The following is a 24,992-nucleotide window of genomic DNA, read 5'->3' on the forward strand; positions in this document are numbered from 1 at the left end:
ATTTGGCCTGGGTTCATTTTATAATAGAAGGACACTTTCATGGGGCTAACTCTACTTGGAAGCCAACTGATAAAAATGTGTTATCTGATAGAATTGAGGCACCACCAGCCAGTTAGGAACGCACAGTGTGGACAAGAGGCTCAGCACTAAATTATTTAATCTCTCAAATATTTCTGTTTTATCTCCTTCCACAGATTGGATGCTCTGAAGTCCATTAGCTTAATGTTTTCCAGAGTTAGAGTTTTCATTGGCCTCATTTCCACCACCCTCTTTTTCCCACCCCACCTCCACCCTACCGCACTCCTCCATGGAACGCTCTGTGCTCACTTTGTTCTCCTCAACCACTGCCCATCGTCATGGGCCTGCTTTCTGTGCACACCACAGACATAGCTGTAAGAGAGTTGAGGATGAATAACTAGTTGGAAGTGACAGGGAGTAGAGGAGTAAGCATGGCAAGTGTGGGCCAACAGGTAAAGTCTTCAATGGAATAATTTAAGACTTAAAAGTTGTGAGGGAGGGATACCTGTGTAGCACAGTTGGTTACGTGTCTGAGTCTTTTTTTTTTTTTTTTTTTTTAACGTGTCTGAGTCTTGATTTCAGCTCAGGTCATGATCAGGTCATGATCTCAGGGTTGTGAGATTGAGCCCTGCATCAGGGTCCACGCTCAGCACAGAGTCTGCTTAAGTTTCTCTCTCTCTCTCTCCCTCTGCCCCTCCCCAGTACATTCTCTCTCTCTCTCTCTCTCTCAAATAAATAAATAAATCTTTTTTTAAAAAAAGAAAGAGTTGTCAGAGATGCCTACCCCTTCGAGTTAACATCTTGTCTAGCTTCTGATCCATGGCCCATTTTCTCATGGTGGGACTTAGAAGACGCTACCAAAACCATACATACACAGTCCAGGTGCCATAAGAGCCATAGGTGATGGTGAACACGGCAGATGATAAGTTGGGATCCTTGAGATGTTGACAGTCTAGAATAAATAAAGAGGCAAACCTGACAGGCTGACATGAAATGGGGTACATGTACAGTGCTGTGCTCACAGCCATCCCCAAAGAACAGCATGAGGAGGAGTGGCAGCCTGGGAACTTATGTGAGGCAATGATTTGAGGCAGCCACATAGACCTACAAACAAATTTTTAAATTTACTTTATTATATTGGGGAATTGTTACTGTTTCTTATGTGTATAAAATAAGTTGGAAGCATCAATGCTTCAGTTATGTGTATAAAATAAGTTGGAAGCATCAATGCTGTATCCAGAGGAGGAGGGCCAACCTGGAAACCACGTTTTGTTTCCTGTCAGCTTCTCAAGGGGGCCTTCTACATAGGTGTTGGCTGTTAGCATAAAAGGTGTTAAATTATTTCCCTGGTAGAGCCTGACACAGGGTGTCACCTGCAGAAGCTGGCCTGCAAGATATGGAATTGCCGTACGTGGCCCTGGGCACTCTGACCATGTGGTCATTTTTTATTTCCTCTGAGCACTGGTTAGTTTTGCAGTCGCCAGCTCCCCAAAGGCCCCTAGTTACCCAGGAGGGTGGGAGAGCGGCAGGTGAGGCCAGAGCAGATTTCATAAGAATAAAGCAACAGTAACGGCCCCATATTGTCCCTCTATCTGGTGCCAGGCACTGGCTGGGCACTCTGCATCAGGCCATGTCATCGTCACAGGAACCCCAGGGGGGCGGGTGGCAGGGTTATTCCTGTCTCACAGAGCCATGGAGTAGGTTTTAGAGGCTGTGCCCATGGCTGTGGAGCTCTGGAGAGGCGGAGTGGGGATGTGCGTCCTCCGTGGCCCGGACTCGGCTAACACGGACTTGCCCCGTGGGAGCACTGCTCGCCAAACCACACCCTGTCCTGGCACCACCGCGGTGAGCACGCCGAGCTGGGTGCGACTGGGGACCGAGCCACAGGTGGCTCTGGCCAACCCCCCCGGGACCGAGGGCACCACTGCCAACCAAGCGGCCACCTGTGCTTCCCTGCCAGGACCCACTCTCGGAAAGCATTTGGGTGATTACAGCTTCCATTCTGGCTTGGTTGTTGGCTTTTGTGGATTAGTCATCTGCCGTGTGAAGAGATTCCCCTGATCCTCTGCACTCCTGTCCTTTCCTGCCGTGTCGCCTGGTGCACTGAGTCTGTGATTTGCACTCCTGCCAAGCCCCGGGAGGGTAGATGCTTCCCAAGCTCCCCATCCTCCCTGACTTACCCTCTGCTTTCTCTCTCACCAGAAGCTACTGTGACCACACTGACCACGTCATCTACCCTCAGTGGTAGGTAGACATGGAAGGGGTGGCAAGAAAGGAAGGAGGAGTGAATGAATTTCGATTAAAACAAATTCTCCCTGACTTGGAGGGAAACACTGTTTTGCCTTTCATTCTACATTTGGTCTCATCTGAAAGAACAATTACTAATCCTAGAGATCATCTCCCCCTGGTATTTACTTCTTTTTGCAGGAGTTTATCTCTGCTTATATCTTAGGTGAGCCCCTTGAAACTAAGGGACATTTCTCTTTTATTCCCCAAACATTAATGGCCAAAGAGTCTTAGGGCCTTTTGGGCCTTCTGCTTGTAGTCTTGACCCACCCGGACTGCCTGGCACCCTGACTAGGTCTGCCCGCTGCCCTCAGGTGGAAGAACCAGGGCACCGAAGCCAAGGATGGGCCCTCACTGGATCCAGAGCCCCTTGCCGCAGGGGGTGGCATAAGAGCCCTTCCCAGCACGTAGTAGCTGCTCAGGAAATAGTCACTGATGGAATGAAATCGGTTCCTGGTATGCTACCAGGTACAGTAGATAAATATTTGTCGAAATAGTGAATGAATGACTGTATTCCATGGGGAAAGAATTCCAGTCTCCATAGAGGTTGTATCATTTGACCCTCCAGAAGGGATTTGGGCTGGATGAAGGAGAGAAGCAGCCAGAAGCAGGGGAGCAGATGTCTGATCCAAGCCCTGCAGCCCAGGAGACCGGCACTGTGTCTGTTGGAACTTGGATGCTCTGACCTCAGGGAAGCTTGCAAGAACAGGGGGGCCAGGATAGTGCAAATCCAGGGGCTTCCTCTGCTCCTCCTGGCACTCTTACACCAGCACACATTTGTCTGTGCCAGCCCCCAGCTCCAACGGTTTTAACAACCCAGTAATTACCTCCTGATCAAGGGAGGCACGGATGTGTGTGGAAATCACTTTTTAGTAGCAAATATTTCTTTTGGAAAAAGCCCCGGTAAGCTGCTGGCTTTCTCTCAAGTGTTCAAAGGATACCAGAGGACTGACAGGCTAATTTAATCGTATCAGTACAAGAAGTGTCCCCAGTGCAGAGGGAAATGCATTACAGTGAACTGTCAGAACTGGAACTCCAGCTCCGTGCAAGTGAAAATGCTCTCCATGAGAGCAGAGGTGTAACACAGAGGAAGGGAAAGTGCTCCAAAGGTCCCAGGAGGCCTGCTCCTCACTTGCCTGAGGAAGGCTCTTTGTCTCATACAGTAGGTGTTGCTCTCAGGGGAACAAACACCACCGAATAGGACGTGGGTGTTCCTCCCTCATGTTTACAAACAGCTGCCCCCCTCTTGGACCGTTGAGGAGAAGGGACCTGAGATTTAAGTTCTTAGGACATACAGGGTCACCCAAGTCCATCAGGAGATGCCTCTTAGGTCCAGCAGTAGGACCACAGGTTCTCCCTGGCCACGAATGATTTCGGGCCTTCTGCTTGTAGTCTTGACCCTCCTGGACTGCCCCAGCACCCTGACTAAGTCTGCCCGCTGCCCTCAGGTGGAAGAACCAGGGCACCAAAGCCAAGGACGGGCCCTCACTAGACCCAGAGCCCCTTGCCACAGGGGGTGGCACTGGTACCCTTCCCAGCATGCAGCAGCTGCTTAGGAAGTAGTCACTAGATGGAATGAAATTGGATCCTGGTAGGGTACCCAGTACGGAGTAGATAAATATTTGTTCAAATAGTGAATAAATGACTGTATTCCATGGGGAACGAATTCCAGTCTCCGTAGAGCTTGCATCATTTGATGATTAGGCCACAGCCTAATATGGAGCTGGATACTTGGACACCAACTACCTGGGTCAGGGTCTTCTGTTTCCTTAGCTACATAAAGGGGAGCTCTGGTAACATGATGTCTAAGCCCCCCTGGGAGCACTAACATTCTTCATCCTATAACAACCAGCAACTCCATTATTATCCTACCATTTCCCTACACTGTATTCTTCTGCAGTGATCGTGTCTGGGGTGTGAGATGTCCGCGCTGTACCCGAGTGTGTATTTCGCAGAGTTGTGTCTCGGCGCCTCCTGTCTGTGCCTGTTCAGATCACCCTCAGGTCTAATTAGAACCTTGGAGCTCCAGGCATTCGCTTATTTAGTACTATTTATCAGATCCCTACACAGTGCGAGGCGCTGGGTGTACAGTGGCAAACAAAACAGCCACGGTCCCCACGTTTGGGGGATCTTACACTTTTGTAGGGAGACATAGTAAACAAAGGAAAGAAATATATAATTGGAAATGGGAATATGGGTTATAAAAGATTAACAGGGGTCATAAAATTTCATTTGGGTGGTGAAAAAAAGCTGCTCTAAGGAAGTCGTGTTTTATCTGAGACCTGAAAAAGAAGTTAGCCAGGCCAGGAGCCATAGAAAGTGCTCCAGATGGAGGGAAGAGCAAATACAAAGACGTCTGTAGCAGGGAAGGGCCGTACAGACCAGCGGAGAGAGCTTAGTGTGTGCAAAGACCGGAAGAGACCAGCATGTCTGGAGCGGAGTCGCGAGGGAGGAGCATGCCGTGAGGCCGGAGGAGGGATGGGCTGGTTAAGGTAATGCTGGCTCCTGGAGCAAACCGAAACCCTCTGCTAATCCCAATCACACAGGCATGTGGCATGTCTTGTTCATGAGGAGAACAGATGGGTATTTCTGAGCAGCAGACACCTCTTGTCCAAGCAGCGTGTGGGGGAAACCACAGCTTCTTCCATCTTGGGGCCCTGCCGCCATGTTTAATGGGCTGCCGAGGCCAGTGTGCTTACTGTCATGGAAGGTCGTCCATGCGAGACTTTTCTGGGCCCAGGCCTGCCTGGGAGTCTGCCCTCGTGGCGTTCACATTCCGTTGGCACAACCTAGCAGCAAGGTTGCTGTGATGGGCAGAAGGAGACCCAGCAGGGGATGCAGGCCCCGGGCAATGCGACAGAAGTTAGGCCAGGTGAGAGCGTGCCCGCAGTCAACCCATCACCACGCCTGCGCCTGCATGTTCGATTGCTCGTGGCTCCCAGTGTGTCCAAACCTAGCTCTGCAGCCTCCTCAAAAAGCAACCCTCACCCCCTTTCAGTGGTGCCGCTCCAGACCCAAAGGCACTCGTTCTCCTGCTCTGTTGGTCACCGAGGCTTTCCCTCTAGCTGCTGGTCTCAGTTCCTGCCCCTTGAGGCTCTTTGACCGGTTTCCTGCTCCCCTGAGATGGCATGCTATTTGCAGTGTGGACTGGCCTCTCCCAGGGACAGGTTTTCCTAGCTGTGATGTTTTCCCAGTATCAAGTCATCTGAGAAACTTCATAATCACATCATTGTGAGCGAGGACATGAAGCTTTCTAAAATGCGCCTTGCATTTCAGCTCAAAGGTGTGACTGGTGTCCAGTTACCTACTGAAAAAAAGTTCTCACTTCTGTAGTTTGGGGGAACGGATTTAACCCATCCTTTCCAAACTATTCTTACTGTGTCCCCCTACAGCCAGCCGGGATGCATGATGGGCCTCCAGAGTCAGCACACATCTAGAGACTTCCGGCCCCATGCTGTCCCCCTCTGCAGGGGCATCCTCTTCCACTCCATCCACCTCCCGGAGTCCTACCAGTCCTTCCATGCCAGGCCTCATTCCCAAGTCTCACCTTTCCCAGGAAGCTTCCCCTTTTCCCACCAGCCAGAAATAAGCTTCCTGTCTCTGGAATTCTCTGGCCCTTCCCAAAGTCCTTTGCACAATGGCTTGCACATGCTTGGTTCTCAATTAATACTTAAATTACTTAAAAAAAAAAACTTAAATTACTTAAATTAGGTACCGCTCCTTTGGCATTGGTCACATAATGCCTTTTATTGACATCTTCCTTCCAATTAATTATAAACTTCCTAAGTAAAGACACTTTCTCCTTATCTAATATGGTACCTGGCACATCCTTAAAACAAGTTATTAATTAATGCTTTTCTATAATTCCTGTGACACCTTGCAGTTCCTTCAATGCAGCATGTGTTCAAAACATTCTGTTGGTTGCTTCTTGTTGCTTTAATATATGATACCTTTGTAAATGCAAAGCTTCGGTCAGTTAAGGGGGAATGCTTTTGCTGGGAATTCCAGCCCCAAAGAGGGACCATTGCGCAAAATACGAGGTAGAGAGTAGGGACGCCTGGGTGGCTCAGCAGTTGAGCGTCTGCCTTCGGCACAGGGTGTGATCCCGGGATCCCGGGATCGAGTCCCAAGTCAGGGTCCCTGCATGGAGCCTGCTTCTCCCTCTGCCTGTGTCTCTGCCTATCTCTGTGTCTCATGAATAAATAAATAAAATCTTAAAAAAAAAAAAGAGAGAGGTGGAGAGTAGAGATTGCCAGTGACTGTCTAGCCCTCTGTAGGCAGCTTCCTGTTTGGTTTCTTCTGCCCAGCTCTGGGTTTGTCATGGAGTTTTCGGTTACAAATACTCCCACTTCCTATTTACAATGCTCCTTTTCCAAAAAGGAAGGAGAAGAAGAAGGGGTGAGTGGATAGGTGTTGCCCTGGGTATCTTTTCAAATTTTCCATGAGACAGACTATACCAGAGCCGGGAGACAGCATCAAAGCAAGCAACCATATTTCCAGAATATACTCTGGCTCTGTGGGGTTTTGTTTGCCTAGAGCACCGTCCTGCGGTAGATGAGACCCCAATATGATAGTAGGCACCTCCGTTCCATTTCCAAATCTACCTGATTCTCAATGTTCTTAAGTCAGATGGAAAATTCAGTTCTATCTTGTTTTTTTCTCTGTATCTTAACTGGTTTTCCCCACGCAGGCCTCAGAAGGGGGGTTTACCTCTGTGCGTCATCCCTTACTGGGAGCTGCGGCTAGTGGGCTAACACTGGCGAGGAGGGAGGAGGAGTGACAGCAATGCTTGGCTTCAAGTCCCTCCCACCTGCTCTGGGCTGCATAGAGAGCACATGACTGACAGGGAGAGAACGTCTCCCCGGACTGGGATGGCCAGCACAGGGTCAGATGCTGCCCCTTCTGGGAGTCACTCCCCCGATGTGTGTGGGTCTGTGGCAGCCAGCAGTCTTCAGGGAGCATTCTTGGGATTATGGGTATAACATCAGATTTGGGGGAGAATCCTGGAGCTTCAGGAATCCTGGGATCTCTGTCTGTTGGACTCCCTGCCAGCTTCCAGTCAGCATCTGTGAATTCATGAGCCTCTAAGGCGGGTGCTCCTTGGAACCAGATCTTAAGTAGGTCTGAGGAGTTGGTGGCAGCGCTTTGACACTTCATTCTCTCTAAATCAGTTGCAGAGCAGAGACCCCAACTTTGCTTCCCTTCTCAAATGTGCTTCTAGTTTTCCTTGGAAAGAGAGATTGTGTTCTGAATCCTGGTTCATGCGAGACCCTGATAGTCTCAAAATATAAAACATCCTTAGTTTCAGCCGGGCTGCTGCCAAGAACCAGGGTAGGCTAGAGAGAGTGGTCTCAAATGTTTGCTTTTTTACCTTTGGCAAGCTGCACCTTGTGGTCCTCGTTTCAGTGATTATAGGGTTTGTATGACATGCCGGGGTTTGGACTGTGGAGCAGCAGTGCCGCGGAGGGCTGGCCTTGGAAAAGTGCCCACGGGCTCCAGCTTCCTGCACTGTCGCTGCCCCGCGTGCGCTCCTGGGGCCAGGAGCCTGCCCGGAGAGGCCAGGCCCACCTGACAACCATCGCGGGCTGCTTCCGTGGACAGCGCTCCCTTTCCATGTTACGGATTAAATTAGCGTTTTTTCTTCCCTATCCAAAAATGTGCTGAGAGCCTAGACATGTCTTTCCTGTGCCCTGGAACACGAACAGTCCGACACAGGAAGAGAGAGGCCTTTAGCAAGGCATCTCGGACCGTGAGGCTTTGTGGTCCGGATTTCACTAAATGCCGAGTTGGGGGGCGGGGGAGGCTTTCTCCTTTCATCCCCCGCCAGAGAACAGGCGACCCAGCCCGGTTCATGCTCATCATCTTAATCACAGACTGAAGATGAATATTTTTGGTTAGTTTCTCTCTTTTTTTATATATATACACACAGTGCCTATTTATAGCTCTTTGCTGAAGGACTCTACCAATTAGTTTAAAAACTTGTATTTAGAGAGAGACAAACTAAAAATGTGAATTCAGAGGAGAGCCGTAGCTCTGCACGGATCAGCCCATTGTGGGGCAGGGTCAGAATGGGGACGGTCGTTGGCATGTGGTGATGTCAGAACTGGACATGATCATCGGTTGTGACTTTAATTTGGAGATGATTAGAGAAAAGACCCACTCTTCTGTCTGTCGTCGTTATTACGAGCTTCCTGGATCCCTTGTGCATGTTTATTCTGGGCACTGTGTTACGAGCCCAGTGCAGTTGCTGTTGCCACAGTCATCAGTGACATCCTCTTTGCCACATCCAGTGCTGTCTTTCCCTGCTTTCTCAGACTCTCCTTCTCTCTGGCAGTAACCATGTCCTCCATGGAATATTTCCCCTGGCTTCTGAGGCATTTTTCCCGACTAACTCCTCCTTCTCCGTCTTTCAGAGGCTCGCCCTGTCTTCCTTGCCTTTGGATTGTTGGTTCTCTCCGGGGTTCCGTACTGCCCCCCTTTCTCTTCCCAGTCACATGTTCCTCCCAGGGTCATGACAATGGGAAGATGTGGAGGTACGGCACCCAGCTCGGAAGTCCAGGACTTGGCCACATGTGGGCTACATCAGAGAAGTGCTTTCTGTAAAGCTTCTTATGAGCAGATAAACAGGATTTCTCTGCCTGCCACCTCTGGTCCTCACGCTGGGCGCAGGCTGAAAAAAGGCAAGGTGGCTCCGAGGCCCTGGAAAGGAGGTGGAGCCAGAGACAGCACATGTACTGTTGTCCAGGGAGGAGAGGAGAGGGGCAAGCTGGAGCCATGGAGGCTGTTTTGATGGTTAAGGCCAGAAATAGAAGATGGGTGTCTGATTCCCTATGGACAAATGCGCGATTGGAACATGACAGAGGGGCAGTGTGTGTGCACATGAGGCCCGACGGCTGGGCTCCCACCACATGGTGGCCTGGGCCGGGAAGCCTGGTCAGAGGCGCTGGCAGTTGGGCAGGGCAAAGAATGATCCGGGTAGGAGATGAGATTTTGGAGCCTGGAATACCCAAGGGAATGTTGAAACTTGGACCTGGGGGATGAAAACATTCAAGAGATGAACAGGGAAAGAAGAAGAAGAAAAAAAAAGGAGGCTAAAAAGCAGTCCCAGGGAGAAATAATAGCCCAGCCTGATGGAGCGATTTCTCTGCGCCAGGCACTGTGGTGAAGCGCTTTGTACACATGTTCTTATTTAGAGACTGAAAAGGAGGGCAACATCATAGGGAGAAGAAAATTTCAGGAAGACAGACATTCTCCGTCCCTGGACTATCTTTGTCACCCTTTATCTGTCATGCTCCTCCTGCCTCTAGAGCCCAGCTCAGTGAGCACTGCTTTCCTGGGTCTTTCCAGGCAGTTGGTATCTTCTTGGGAATCACCTGGCACTTCGCACGTTTTATTCACCTGGCCCACAAATGTTTATTCCGCTGTTTTAGAATTCGTGGTGTCTAATGAAATTATTTTATTATAAACTTCTGGACTCTGGTTTATTCATTCTGAAGATTTAGACTCCAGCGTGCAAAGTGGTCAACAAAATAAATATTTGTTTAATAGGCAAATGAGTCTGCCACATAAAATAGAACATTTATTCAAGATTTAATTTGAACCAAAGTATGAGACCATCTCTTGACAACCCATTTCAGGTGTCGATTGCTAAACTTAGGGCGAACCCTCAACAGTTGGGAGCCCAGGATTCACCGGATGGTTGTTTTCTGTTTGTTGGGGTTTCCGGTGCTCAGTTGACACTCCCGGCTCATGTCAGACATTGACCGACTGCTGGAGTTCCCTGTAACACAGGCACACACATTCTCTGAATACTTATTATGCACAATTCAATAATGATTAACATTTGAACTCTGTCTAGGCCGAGCAAGCCACATCAAAGCTCTTTTTTTCATTAGGACTTTTAAAATCTCAAATATGGACTGAATGAGTAGGTGTTGGAGAAACTAACTTTGTAAACTGAAAATCATAAACCCAGATTCATTTGAAATATGTCATGTGGAGTGCACATATAAAAATTATGAGCGTTTTGATTTTTCCCTTGTAGGTAATAAATAACATCTGTAATGTTCCTCCTCACCTTTTTCTGATTAGCTTTATGTCTGGCATATTTTCCCCCACACTCCCGTTTCGTGCTGCAAGGATTTCTCCAAGGAGAGAGAGGATTCTAAAGTAGTGTGGGGGCCACAGAGAACTTGCAGTGATCGGCTTTAAGTCCAGAAATAAGGAGCAGGATGAGTTTGGTGGGTAATCAGGCCTCTCTCTTACCTTTCTCTGGGGTACCCCCAGCAGAGCTGCACAGGCCCTAAGAGATGAGAGGACCCCGGAAGGGCAAAGTGCGTGTGGCCCACAGACCAGCTCCACTGTAGCCCCAGTGCTGGTGTGGCTTCCTAGGCCCCCTCACTGCGCACCTGTGCCCACGTGGGTGCATCCAGCAGAAAGCCACTGGCTTTCACCTGGGGGTCCATGGAGCCCCAGGGGTCCTCTGGGGACTGCCGAAGGTGAACCCAGTGGAAGCTGGACCACTCTGCTTTTAGCTGTTTTTTTTTTTTTTTTTTAATTTTTATTTTATTTATGATAGTCAGAGAGAGAGAGGCAGAGACATAGGCAGAGGGAGAAGCAGGCTCCATGCACCGGGAGCCCGACGTGGGATTCGATCCCGGATCTCCAGGATCGCGCCCTGGGCCAAAGGCAGGTGCTAAACCGCTGCGCCACCCAGGGATCCCTTTTAGCTGTTTTATACGATGGGCAGCTGCATACCATTTGTTAGGAGGGAAGAGCTCTGTCAAGACTGTTGCAAGTGTAGTAGCTGCTGCTGCTGCTGAAGATGGGATTTCAGGTCATTGAAGGTGACAGACAGCCAGGCAGCCAGTGTTGGGCCAGGCTGAGCCTGTCAGGAGGCCAGTGCTAAGCTGTGCCAGGCCTAGGGAGCCACACATAGGTCAGTCCTGAGGTGACTGTGGGGGTCAGGTGATCCCAGTGTACACCCAGAATTGGGAATCCCCCATCTATTTCGCTCTGTTTTCATAATTTTAACCAGACATCTAGATTAGCATACATAATTTAGGTGATATTGCCATGTTGTTTTTTTCCACACAATTTCCTTTTTTCATTCATTTTAATACCACTTTATCGTTTTTTTAAGATTTTTTTAAAATTTATTTGAAAGAGAGCAGACACGTACACATGCACCCACAGGGGAAGTGGCACAGGGAGAGGGAGAGGGACAAGCCGACTCTGCGCTGAGCGTGGAGCCTGGCATGGGGCTCGATCTCATGACACTGAGATCATGACCTAAGCTAAAATCAAGAGTCAGATGCTCAACTGACTGAGCCACCCACGTGCCCCTTCCTGAGAGAAACCACTTCATCAAGATATGGTTGACATAAAAAAGCTGCACATATTTAATATTTACAACTTGATGAGTTTTGAGACCATTGCCACAATCTGTGTCGTAAACAAACTCCGGAAGTTTCCTTCCACCCTGCTATTATTATTTTTCTTGTGTGTGTATGTGTGTGGAGGTGAGATAAGAACACTTAACATAATATCTACCCTCTTAGCAAGCTTTTTTTTTTTTTAAGTTTTTTTTTTTTTTTTTTTTTTTTTTTTTTATGATAGGCACACAGTGAGAGAGAGAGAGGCAGAGACACAGGCAGAGGGAGAAGCAGGCTCCACGCACCGGGAGCCCGACGTGGGATTCGATCCCGGGTCTCCAGGATCGCGCCCTGGGCCAAAGGCAGGCGCCAAACCGCTGCGCCACCCAGGGATCCCCTCTTAGCAAGCTTTTAAGGACACAAAATAGTATTAACTGTGGGCACTATGCTGTACGGTAGATCTCTAGGGCTGCTTCATCTTATGTAACTGAAACTGTATGCTCTTGACTCCTCCATATCCCCGTCCCCTCTTTTTCTTTTTCTTTTTCTTTTTTTTTAAGATTTATTTATTTATTCATGAGAGAGACAGAGAGGCAGAGACAGAAGCAGAGGGAGGAGCAGGCTCCATGCAGGGAGCCCAACGCAGGACCCCATCCTGGATCCCGGGATCACAACCTGAGCCGAAGGCAGCACCCAACCACTGAGCCCCCCAGGAGTCCCTCCCCATCCCCTCTTCACCACAATTTTCTAATATCTTGCTCCTGTGGCAGCTGTTCCAGGTTTCATGGTTGTTACAGGTTTGGGCAGCTGACCATACCTTCATTTGGATGCCTGTCAATCAAAGGCCATAGGCTGAACCTAAATTGAAATAATTTCTTTCAATTGGTCAGTTTGTTTATCCATGTACCCAGTCCTCTGGCAGCTGCTGTGGGAATCCAAGAGACTTAAATTTTTATACTTACAGGGCAAACAGTCACCAATCACAGGATCTCATTCCATCCTCACACTTGTCCTGTGAGTTAGGCATTATTTTTCTCCTCATTTTACATATGAGGAAACAGGAATTCAGAGTGGCTAAACAACTTAATAGATTATTCATTCTAAAGGCTATTAAAATGCACAGTGGTTTCTCAGAACTAGCAAGTAATTGTATAGGGAAGGATGCTGCTGGAAACTCCCTAACCATTCTGTAAATCCCAGCTTTCCAGCTGCCAGAGCCATACCTGTGGCTCGTAGGGGCTCTTTCCATTTCTGAAAATTGAGTAAAGGTTTGATAGAGCATCAGCTCAGAGTGTGGCATTCTAGCACGTGTTTTATTAGGAACTACTTTTAGAGAAAAACTTAGATTTTTAGATCTAGAATGACTTTAAAAACAAGAATCCAGACAACAAAGAACACAGTCGCATCTGGGTGTGTAAGTCCTTGCCCCCCGGGGAGATGAGAGGCAGCTGTGGCTTGAGCCACGGTGTTCAGGACCTGTCGAACCCTGAGCAGAAGAAGGGCGCCCACCCAGATATAGTCCCAGTGTACTATGGAGGACATGCAGGCTGTGCCCAGTGGGCTCAGACTAGTTGGTGCAATAAGGACCTTGGTGACCTGAACTTCACTTTGGTTTGGGGATTCTTACAACTTTTCTTGGCTTAAGCCATGAAGAAACTGGCCAGCCAGTCAAATGTTGAGAGTAAATACAACTTTGGTGTTTTAATTAAGAGGCACATTTGGCTCATGTAATTAATAAATTTGCCTGTTCATTAAAAAATATACCTGATAGGATTCCATATATAAATATACTTGATCACCAAATATCTGGAAAAGCTGAGGGTTTTTAGACCAAATGAGTAAGTTTTGCTGTAAGTAAAACTGCATATGCCATAAAAGCATGAAGATGGCCTCACAGCAGCAAGAAGAATAAAATGGATCATTAGAGGTAAACTTTTAGGCTGATCTTTGTAAATTATAAAACTGATCAAGGCCAGAAAGAGCTCAGTAGAAATGAAGGACAGCCCTCTCAGCAGGGCAGAAAAGGGAATAAAACCCAAAGTAGCAAATTAAAGCCTCACCATTAATGCTTTCTCCCGCTGTTTAAACTCTAGAACATGTGGTGGGAGAGCAAATATGGTTCTTCTCTAGACCCAGACCAGAGAAGTGGTTTGTTTGGTTTGGATTTTAGTTTAGGGGGATTGTTTTGTTTTGTTTTGTTTTTTTCTGGTATAATAATGACCTCTGGATGAAGTTTTGGAATATAGGTGAGATTTGGTGGGGGGAGGTCCAGAGCCAACGACCAAGAAAGAACTCTTGAGACTCTTTGGTACAAAAGGGGATGGGAGCCATGGGCAGGGAGAGCGGCTGCCCCGGGCCTGGGAGGGGAGGCTGATTATACCCCTGGGAGAGGGAGGGTTGGGGAGCGCATCCTCCCTAAGGAGCTTTGGAAGCCAGGTTTCCAGGACCTCGAGGGGCAGCTGTTGTTGGGAAAAGGTCACTTACCACCATCTAATGAAACCTGAGTCATGAGACCCTACAGATCTATATCGGTGGGCCACGTGCTTGGGGATGATTGCCCACACGTATCCTGGGGGTAGAGATAAAGGAATTTCTAAAGGAATTTTTATATGTTAAAGTAGACGGACAGGCTCCTGGGGGTCAGGCTAAGCTTGCCTCTGCCCTTAGCAAAGTCTGAACATCGAGGCAGTTGAGTCCCTGGAGGAAGGTCCCTCTGCCTGTTTCAAGGACTCATCAGTGTGCTCTGTCCTCAGCTAGTCCTCTGGCCCCCGTCACTCTGCCTACTTTTCTCCTCTTTGCAAGGTCTTCAGTAAAAGAGGATATAAAAGAAAAAAACCTATATTATATTGATAATAGCTATCATTCAGTGCCCATCATTACCAGCCATTATTACCCATTTCATAGAGCTATTGCAAGGATTAAATGAGTTAACATACACAGAACACTTAACACAGCATTTTATAAGCATGTAGTGAGCATTATTACCTTTAATGTTGACAATGTTGCTAAGCACTGGATGTGCCTTATCTCACTTGCTGTTATTATACTACTTTTATGTAGTAAATTGAGGCATAGGGAGTTATAAGAGTTGCCCATTAGTTGCACAACTAGTATCAAAACCATATATTGTGCACTTACTATATGCTGGACATGGTGCTAATGAACATTTTCAATGTATCTGCACAGTTAGGCTACACAATAATTCTGTGAAATAGATGATATTATCCTCATTTTACAGGTGGGGAAGCGTAGGTCTAGGGAGATCAGCTAACCCCTAAACTCACACAGCTGGTGAAAAACAGAGTGGAGATTCAAATCCAAGCAATCCTGCTCCAAGAGTACACGCTCTGTACTGCTGTGCACTGTGGGAGAGGGGTCGGCAGGGTCTTCATTGCAGTCCCAGGCCCTCTCCTCGTCCTGATTGCATCCCTTGCGGTGCTATTCTACAGGCTCACAACCTTAACTCTTCCCAAGGCGCATTTTCTAGCGATACCCAGTGCACACTTGAACAAAGTCCTGCAGAGGAAGAGACCCAGACCATTCCCTTCACCCCTGCACTGATGCTTGGGACTCCTCCCTACCCTGCCTGATTTTCTCTAGGCACGAAAACTTTGTTTTCTATGGGCTTTCCTCCTACTTGCAAGTCAGCTAATATGTTTATGTTATTTAAGCCTTGTATAGTTAAAAGTCTTAAGGGTCATACACCAAAATGTTAACAGCAGCTAATAAATTTAGAGATAGTTTAAATTTTCCCATTCATACATTTTTGTGTTTCCAACTTACATACAAGAAACATAAATTACATAGAAAAATAATGTATTTTATAAAATACAGTCATAGACTGTATTGGACAGTAGTTTCCAAAGAGTCATGAGGATACATTGTACAGTCAAGGGAACAAAGTTGCTGTTCATGAACACCAGATTAGGAGTGTCCCTAGGCACCCACCACTCGGACCATTCCACATTGGACGAGTCCATCACCCATCACTAATTAGTATCTTTCCAATTGTAGTTTAGCTGGACACCCTTTTTTTCAGACAAAAAACATAAGGACAATATTTTATTCAGGTGATATATTTAGCCAATACTACAAATTCTTACTTAAGGGTTAAGCAGCACTAATTGAAATGAAGAAAGGAACCTGGACCCTGCCAACTTACCATCCCATCTAAAGACAACTCCCACGGTGCTCCTGGAACCCCTTCTAGCTCTGGAGAACACATTCTCCACTGAAAACCATTGACTTGCCTCATCCTAGAAGCTCCAACTCCTTCAGATTTCCAGAGGTTGCTCAGATAAGGAGCTCTATAAGTTTACTACGTATTATGAAGATAGTGATTTCCCTCATTTGCCCTAAATTTTTTTGCTAATATCCTTCTTTATTTTTTATTTTTTTAAGATTTTATTTATATATTTGACAGAGTGAGAGAACAGAGCACAAGCAGGGGGAGCAGCAGATAGAGGGAGAGGGAGAAGCAGACTCCCCGGTGAGCAGAGAGCCGGATGTGGGACTCCATCCCAGGACTCCGGGATCATGATCCAACCAAAGGCAGACACTTAACCAACTGAGCCACCCAGGCCCCCCCTATTAATCCTTTTTTATATACAGTATCAGTACATGTGACTGGTCCATCTGATAACTGAGTATTTCTATCTAGCCAGAAAGCTTTATCCCAGAGGTGATTGTCAGCTCAGAAGGAAAGGAGAAAGATTCTTTTGTTGGTTTGTGCTTCAAGTTAAGAAATCCAATGTCCTTTTATCCTCCATCAAGCTGCTTTGTATGACTCTCTGAATATGCTCAAAACCATTGACTTTTAGACTTTAAAGGAGTAAATTGTGTCATATATTAATTATATCTTAATAAAGCCGTTAGAAAAAGAAGTTTCATTTTTAAAAAATATTTAAATTTTTCTTGTGCCTCTCCATTGATGAGAAGTGACAGGTTCTGAGGCTGGCGTTTCCCACTGCCTGGTTCTGAGGCTGGCGTTTCCCACTGCCTGAGGCTGTTTCACCCATCTACCAACCACCTCACCCCAGCCTCCAGCAGCACTTCCCCTCATGTCCTTCTGAGGCACTGCATCAGGGAGACTGCTTCTCTTCATCTTCAGGCTAAAAGTACCTTCTTCAAAAAAATAAAAAATAAAAAATAAATAAAAGTACCTTCTTCACCTTCTAGTTATCCAGTTTTTAGTCATCTCCTGTTTCAGTGAGCATTGTTGAGTGCCTTGTCATTGAAGTGCCTGGGCACTGGGTCAGGCCTTGGGGTCACAGAGCTAAATCAACCCTAGGCCACACCCTAGATTATTTTATGCTGGAAGGGGAGCCAAGTGATAACAAAAAAGTACAACATTAAGATCTTCCCTAAAGCCCCACTTTCTTCATCCATCCTTCCTGTGTGCCTCCACCTGCATCAACTTCTTCCTACTGTGGCCTTTTAGAATATTTACTGTTTGACCTTAACGATATTTCTCCTGATGGTGTTTATTAAACCATTTCGTATATAGTATCTTCCTCATGGATTGCAAATACACAGCTCCCTTGTGTGGTTTTCTATTGCTGCTGTAACAAATTATCACAAACTTAGTGGCTTAAAAGAACACAGATGCCTGTCTGACAGTTTTGCCGGTTAAAAGTTCGATAAGGGTCTCACAGGGCTAAGGTCAAGGTTCCAGAAGTGCTGTATTCCCTTGCAGAGGATCTAGGACAGAATCTGTTTCCTTTGTTTTTCCCAGGCGGTCGTGGTGGTCCACATTCCTTAGCTCACGGCCCCTCCTCCATCTTCAAAGTCAGCAGCACTGCATCTCAGACCCTCTGACCAAAGTCAGGAAATAGCCCCTGCTCTTACAGACTCATGGTTAGATCAGGCCCACTCCGATAATGTGAGATAACCTCCACATCTCAAGGTCCTTACCCTTAGACATACGTACAAAGTCTCTTTTGCTATGTAAGGCAACATACCACAGGTTCCAGGGAAGGTTAGGACCAGGCCATCTTTGGGAATCACTATCCTATCTATCACCTCGTTTTATACTTCTTTGTATTGCATATGAGATGGATGGAAAAAGATAAAGTATGCAAACACCAACAACAGTGATGACGGCTAATGATCTGTACATCAGACAAAGTAGACAAAAGGAGGAAGGCATTGTTGGAAATAAAGAGAAGCTTTTCAAAATTATAAAAAGAAGAACCAGCCAGAAAATTATAATGCTTCCAAATGGGTAAGCACTTAATAATATGGTCTCAAAAAATGAGAAAGCTTAGAGGAGAAATAAACAAATTCTCAGTTACAGTGAGAAATTTTCTACATAACTCTCAGTAACTATTAGAACAAGCAAACAAACCAAAAAGTCGGTACAGATGTAAAACATTTGAAAGGCATAGTTAACACACTATGATATATATGGATCACTGCACCCAACAACTTGAGAATATGTGTTTTTTTTTTTCAAGTGAGAATGGAACGTTACTCAATTGACCACATACTGGGCTATAAAGCAAGTAGAAACACATTTCAAAGGATTTAAATCGTATACTGTACATGTAACATGATTCTAAAGTTAGAAGTTTATTTTTTAAAAATCCATGGATCTATTTTTTAATCATAATGGAATTAAGCTGGAAATTAGTAACAAAAAGATAACAGGAAATTCTCAAATGTTTGGGCATTAAGTGATACAGTTTTGAACAATCCACGAGTCAGAAAGGAAATCACAATGAAAATTTGAAAATATTTTGATTGAATAACAAAGATACATATTGAAAACATGCATGATAAAAATAAATTGGTGCTTGGATAAAAACATACTATTAAATGTATATGTCAGAAATGAAAAAGTGCTGAAAATTAATTACTCAGGAAGCTATAAATAGAAGAGCAAATTAAGGGGCAACTGGGTAGCTCAGTCAATTAAGCATCTGACTCTTGATTTCAGCTTACGTCATGATCTCAGGGTCCTAAGATTGATCCCAGAGTCAGGCTCCTGCTGGGCATGGAGCCTGCTCCAGATTCTCTCTCTTCCTCTCCTTCTACTCCACCCACCTCACTCACTCTTTCTGCCCCTACCCCCTCATTCTCTCTCTCAAAAAAAAAAAAAAAAAAAAAAAAAAAAAGGAGAAGAAGAGCAAGCAAATTAAGCCAAAAGGAAACATAGGAAGGGAATAATAAAGAGAAGAGGCAAAATCATGACATTGAAAGTAAATATAATACAGAGCAGGACTAATAAGTAAAATATTGGTTTGAAAAGATTAATAAAATCAATTAACCTTAAACAAAATTTGTCATGGGAAAAAAAGTGAAAAGCACATACTGCCAATATCAGGAATGAAAAGATATTACTACAGATGCTACAGACATTAAAAAGATAATACAAAGATAAAAAAAATACAGATTCCCAATACAATACACTTCACCAAAACTATAAATGAGAGAAATAGAAGATCTGAAGAGTTCTATATCTATTAAAGAAATGAAATTAATAAATAACCTGCCCACAAAGAAAACTCTAGGCCCCCATTGTTTTGCAAATGAACTCTTGCAAATATTTAGGAAGTAACATCCATCTTAAACAAACCCTTCAGGGAATACTTCCAATTGCTTTTGTAGGACCACTGTAACCTTGACTCAAAAACATGACAATATTTTAAGAAAAAAATTATTAGAGCAATTTCTGTCTTAAGCATAGGTGCAAAAACCCGAAATGAAATGTAAATTCAGGAAATATAATCAATTTCAAACCAAATGCGAATCCAGCAATATATAAAAATAACAAACATCATGATGTAAAGCTTATTCCATAAATGCAAGATTGGTTTAGCATTTAAGAATCAATAAAGGGACACCTGGGTGGCTCAGCGGTTAAGCGGCTGCCTTCGGCTCAGAGCGTGATCCTGGAGTCCCAGGATCAAGTCCCGCATGGGGCTTCCTGCAGGGAGCCTGCTTCTCCCTCTGCCTGTGTCTCTGCCTCTCTCTCTCTCTGTGTCTTTCATGAATAAATAAATAAATAATCTTAAAAAAAAGAATAAATATTCATTCTGTTAAAAGATAAAAGAATAATTATGTGATATTTTCAGATGCAGAAAAAGTATATGGTAAAATTTAACATCCATTTTTGATGGGGACATAGTGAATGGAGAGTAGAAAGGATCTTCTTTAATATGGTAAAGCATAGCTTGACATCAAACTTAATAGTACAATACTGAAAGCTTTTCCCCTGAAATCAGGAATGAGATAGAAATTCTCACTATTACTACTTTCATTCAAATTTACACTAGAGATTTTGTCCAGTGTCATAAGGTAAAAAAAAGAAAACTAAAGGATATAATATGGGGAGAAACCAATGTCATTATTTGCAGGTGACAAGATAGGATACAAAGAAAATCCAAAGACTCTGTAAACAAAGGATTAGAGTTAATGAATTTCATAAAGTCACTGGAAACAAAGTCAATATGTAAAAAAAAGTCAATTGTATTTTTATATACAACATCCAGAGTATGAAATATATTTTTAAATATTGTTTATAATAGTATTAAAACACATTAACTAACAAAAAAAAAAAAACACATTAACTAAGTAGGAGAAAACCTAAGACACATAAGACCTCTCCACAGAAAATGATACACTATTATTAAGAGAAGATGGTGGAAATCCACCAAGCTGGATTTGTAAGTCTCATGAATTGTAAGTCTCAATATTTTAAGACAGCAATACCCCCAAATTGATCCCTGGAATCAATACCATCATAATCAATATCGTAGCAGCTAGTTTGGGAAATTTAACAAAACACTCCTAAAATTCATCTTGAAAATGCAAAAGGCCAATAATGACGAAATCAGTCTGCAAGAACAACAAAGTTGGACACTTATACTACCAGATAGGAGGACATGTAATAAATCCACGGTAATTAAGATAGTGTAATATTAGCATAAGGACAGACAAATTGACTAGTGGTACAGAATAGAAACTCTAGAGCTCAGCTGTCCCACGCAGTAGTCACTAGGCAAAGGTGGCAATTGACATTTACATTAATTTCCTCATTTGCACTAGCTACATTTCACGTGCTCAGTAGCCACATGCAGTGAGCGGCTGCTGCAGTAGACAGCACAGATATGGCACCTTCACTAAAGAAAGTTCTGTCGGACCATACTGCTTCAGAGAGAGACTCACCACCACAAATGGAAATAAGATGTTTGACAAAGTGTCCTTGCAGATGAGTAGAAAAGAAAGTCTTTTCAACAGTCTTGGTCAGATGATAGCCATCTTTGAAAAATGAATCTCAAGTCCTACCTCACTTCACACACACACACACACACAGATCAATCCCCTGGGGGGTCCTAAATGCAAGAGGTTGTGGAACTTCCATGCAAGGGAATAACAGCCAGCAATGAAAACGAATAGTGTTGGGAACAGGCTGAACCTCAACATCAAGGGTGAATCTGACCAGCATTATGCGATCAGCTGGAGCCGGAAGTAAAAAAGAACATGCTTAGTTTCCCTTTACATAAAGTTCAAAAGCAGGCAGATAGAACTCCAGGGTTGGATAGCAAAGTAGTTCCTTCTGAGAGACTGGAGGGACTGGAGGCTGCCCACACGGGCTTCTGAAGTCCTAGGAGTGCCCTGGCTCTTGAGTGGAAGACGAACGTGCAGGCTTCATCAGCATCTTCTGTGCACTTTTCTCTATAGATGTCATTTAAAAATGTTTTTTAAAGCAACCTTTAGATTGACAGGGAAAAAGAAAGATCATTCTTGCTGATTGAATGACTTAAAAAAATGAAGATTCTGTATAAAATGTTTAGATAGGCAACAATTTTAAGTCTGAAAGTACCAGGTGGAGGGTATGGAGAAAGGGGTTAATTACTAGGAGGAGGGCCAATTAAGTGTGTGTTGTAACATCGGAAATGTGTGCACCTTGCAACTAGACACAAATCTAGAAATCCTAGAGAAACTCTTGTTCATGCTCAATGTTGTGCCCAAGATTGCGAATCCGAGAAACCACCAAGGAGCCAACACCGATGCAGACACATGAGGGTTTATTTACAAGCTCGAGCTCGGGTCCAAGTATACCTGACACAGCGGAGCAGGGACTTGGACCCCAAAGTGGGTTACAGCTGGGTTTTTTATAGGCTGGTCTAAGGGATTTTCAGAAGGGATGGAGGAATTTCTCAAGTTCTGTTTACATTCTGATATGGGGCTTTCAAGGGCATAGAGCTCTGTTCTCATTCTGATATGAGACTTTCTGCCACTGGCACTGAGCTCTGTTCTCATTCTAATATGGGGCTTTCTAGGGCAAGCTGTAAGCTGTTTTCTTCCTGTAACTGAAGTAATGTAAATTTCAGCTCTTATTCACAGGGGCCTGGGATGGCTGTACTTGTGCTAACGCTGAACTTAAAGTGGAATGGCCTTAATTTTCTCCGCCTCCACAGTCAAAAGGAGTCGAGGGCAACAGTGTTCATTGCAGGAGAGTTTTTAATAGAAAAAAAAACCGCAGCCCTGGTGGCTCAGTGGTTTAGTGCTACCTTTAGCCCAGGGCCTGATCCTGGGGACCTGGGATCAAGTCCCACATCAGGCTCCCTGCATGGGGCCTGCTTCTCCCTCTGACTGTGTCTCTGCCTCTCTCTCTCTCACTGCATCTCTCATGAATAAATAAATAAAATCTTTAAAAAAAAAGAAAAAAGAAAAAAAAATAATCGAAGTAACTGAAATGCCTAATAGAAAAATGGATAAATGTGATTTTTTTTTATATAGCGAAATACCAGACAGTTAAAAGGAATATATATGTGTGTGTGTATGTATATATATGTATATGTATATATACAAACATAATCACAGAGCTCTAAAAATACTGTGTGGATGAAAATAGCAAGTTGCAGAGTATGTATGACATATACATGGACATTCTTACAGTATAAAACAAGTCTAGATATTATTCTTTGATGCATGCATATATCCCTCTGTTTTTAAGTGACTGCAGGATTCACTGTGCACTGAAGCCCTGACCGCTGCAGCCCCAGGGGGAGGGCATGAGGTATTGGGGACAAACGGTCACATGGAAACTGCCCCTTCATTGTCATTGCTCTGTTTCCTTTCTGTTTTGTTTTGTTTTTTTCCAAGCGAGTAGGACAGAATGTTAACATCTGTGCATTTTAGGTGTTGGCTCCCCGGGGAGTGGGGGGTGGGGGGGTGTTAGTTAAACTATTCCTTGTAATTTTCTCTTTGTTTAATTTCTCAGTTTAAAAAAAAACTAGACACGTAGCATCTTCCATCATTTAGTCTTCTGCTTGTTCATTGCTTAGGTATTTTATGGTCCTGTTTTAGAAAAAAATGTATAGAAACAGAAGTCTGGCCGAGAGAGCTAAATTTCCTCCCATTGTTTATGTTTGCAACGCACTTGTTCCATCCCACATTGTGTGGTACCCAAAGGCGGCCCTTGGACCCCTGCGGGGAGCAGAGCAAGACACGCAGCCGCTGGTGCCCCAGGGCCTCCCCCCACGGGCCCCCGTTCCTCCTGCCGGGGAGCGGCGGCCGGGGGGGAGGGGGGGGGGTGTCGGTGCGTGGCTTCGGGGACCGGAGGCCTGAAGGCGCCCCCGGGTGCTGGCTCCCGCCCCAGAATGTCCCTCCAGGGTCGCTGGCACAACACCCGCCCCCCCAGCCAGAGCCTGCCCCCCCCAGCTGGAACCACCCTCCGCGGGGAGCTGGAGCCCCCCCACCCCACCGCCACCGGGGAGCTGGAGCCTGCCCCCCCAGCCAGAGCCTGACCGCCCCTCCCCACTCCCCCGCCCCCTCCCCCCTCCATCCCCTCACTCCCCCCCACTCACTTCCCCCCAACCCCCCCAGCCAGAGCCTGACCGCCCCTCCCCACTCCCCCGCCCCCTCCCCCTCCATCCCCTCACTCTCCCCACTCACTTCCCCACCCCCACCCCCACCCCGGAGCCGGAGCCTGACCGCCCCTCCACCCTCCCCACTCCCCCCACCCCTCCCCCTCCATCCCCTCACTCCCCCCCACTCACTCCCCCACACCCCCCCCAGCCGGAGCCTGACCGCCCCTCCACCCTCCCCACTCCCCCACCCCCCTCCACCCTCCCCACTCCCCCCCTCCACCTCCCCACTGCCCCCCCAGGAGCCGGAGTCTGCCACCCCCACCCCGGAACCCGGAGCGCCCCCCTCCCCCTGAGCCAGAGCCTGACCGCCCCTCCACCCTCCCCACTACCCCCCCACCCCGCCGTCCCCTCACTCCCCCCCACTCACTCCCCTACCCGCCCCCAGCCGGAGCCTGACCACCCCTCCACCCTCCCCACCCTCCCCACTCCCACTCCCCCACCCCCCTCCACCCCCCCCACTCCCCCACCCCCCTCCACCCCCCCCCACTCCCCCACCTCTGGGAGCTGGAGCCTGCCGCCCCCACCCCCTCACCCTCCCACCGCGGTGCTGGATCCCAGGCCCCAGGGTCACGACACGAGCAAGGGCAGCCGCTTCCCTAAGGCGCCCCTTCAGGGTCCCTAGAGTAGAAGTCAGGTCTCTTCCGCTGCACTTTATCCACCCCTCGCCGCTGGCCAAGGAGGGCGCACCGACAGAAGGAACCGAGCTGCTCATTTCAGACCTTCTGTGTGTCTGCCCCGGGATGCCCGTAGGCACCCCAGTCGGTTCTCAGCCCCGAGGGAGCCCAGTGGGTGTCCAGCAAGATCAGTGGTGGGAGGTTTAGTCTAAGTCAAGAGTCCGTTGTTAGAAAGGCCTCTGTGCTGCAGACCTGGAGCTCTGTTATCTCCAAACTACTTTATCAGTAACAAAGACAATATTTTAGCTCCAACTGTCTGGTCTCTGCCTTTCAGTTGGTTCCAAATTCAAGAAAGTGGGGGAGTAGGTCCTATTAATTGCCTCCCTCAAAAACCTAATAATCGATTAGCTTAAGACCCCAAGATGAGAAATTAATGTAATCCACGATAATAACCAAGAATCTGTATACCAATTCCTTCTTACACCCGTGATTACCCTGTTGAATAGTTAACTGAGCATTGCTCAGCTACTTTAGGTCTCATCAGTGTGGTTAAACAGGTGACTATAGCACCGTTCATCATGGCATGACTGAACTCTCATAGCTCGAGACAGACTCCATTAAAGTGTATATTTTATAATCTATCCCATTATCTACATAGGTATAAGTATAAAATATATATTCATCTAATTTGAGCATTTAACAGCAAAAAGAAAACAGGTGCACACAGAGAACAGCCTGACCTGCTATGACAGACCACTGCTCTGCAGGGGCCGGCTGCACCTCTGCAGAAGGCAGTGATTTTTTTTTTCCGAAAGATTTTA

General features: G+C 46.2%; 1 protein-coding gene across 1 annotated transcript in view; it reads left to right on the forward strand.

Moving 5' to 3' along the window:
* ARSB (arylsulfatase B) overlaps nt 1-24,992 on the forward strand; it is a 166,366-nt gene that overhangs the window by 139,816 nt on the left and 1,558 nt on the right.

The sequence above is a fragment of the Canis lupus genome, chromosome 3 (assembly GCF_011100685.1).
Source record: "Canis lupus familiaris isolate Mischka breed German Shepherd chromosome 3, alternate assembly UU_Cfam_GSD_1.0, whole genome shotgun sequence".
Taxonomy (NCBI): Eukaryota; Metazoa; Chordata; class Mammalia; order Carnivora; family Canidae; genus Canis; species Canis lupus.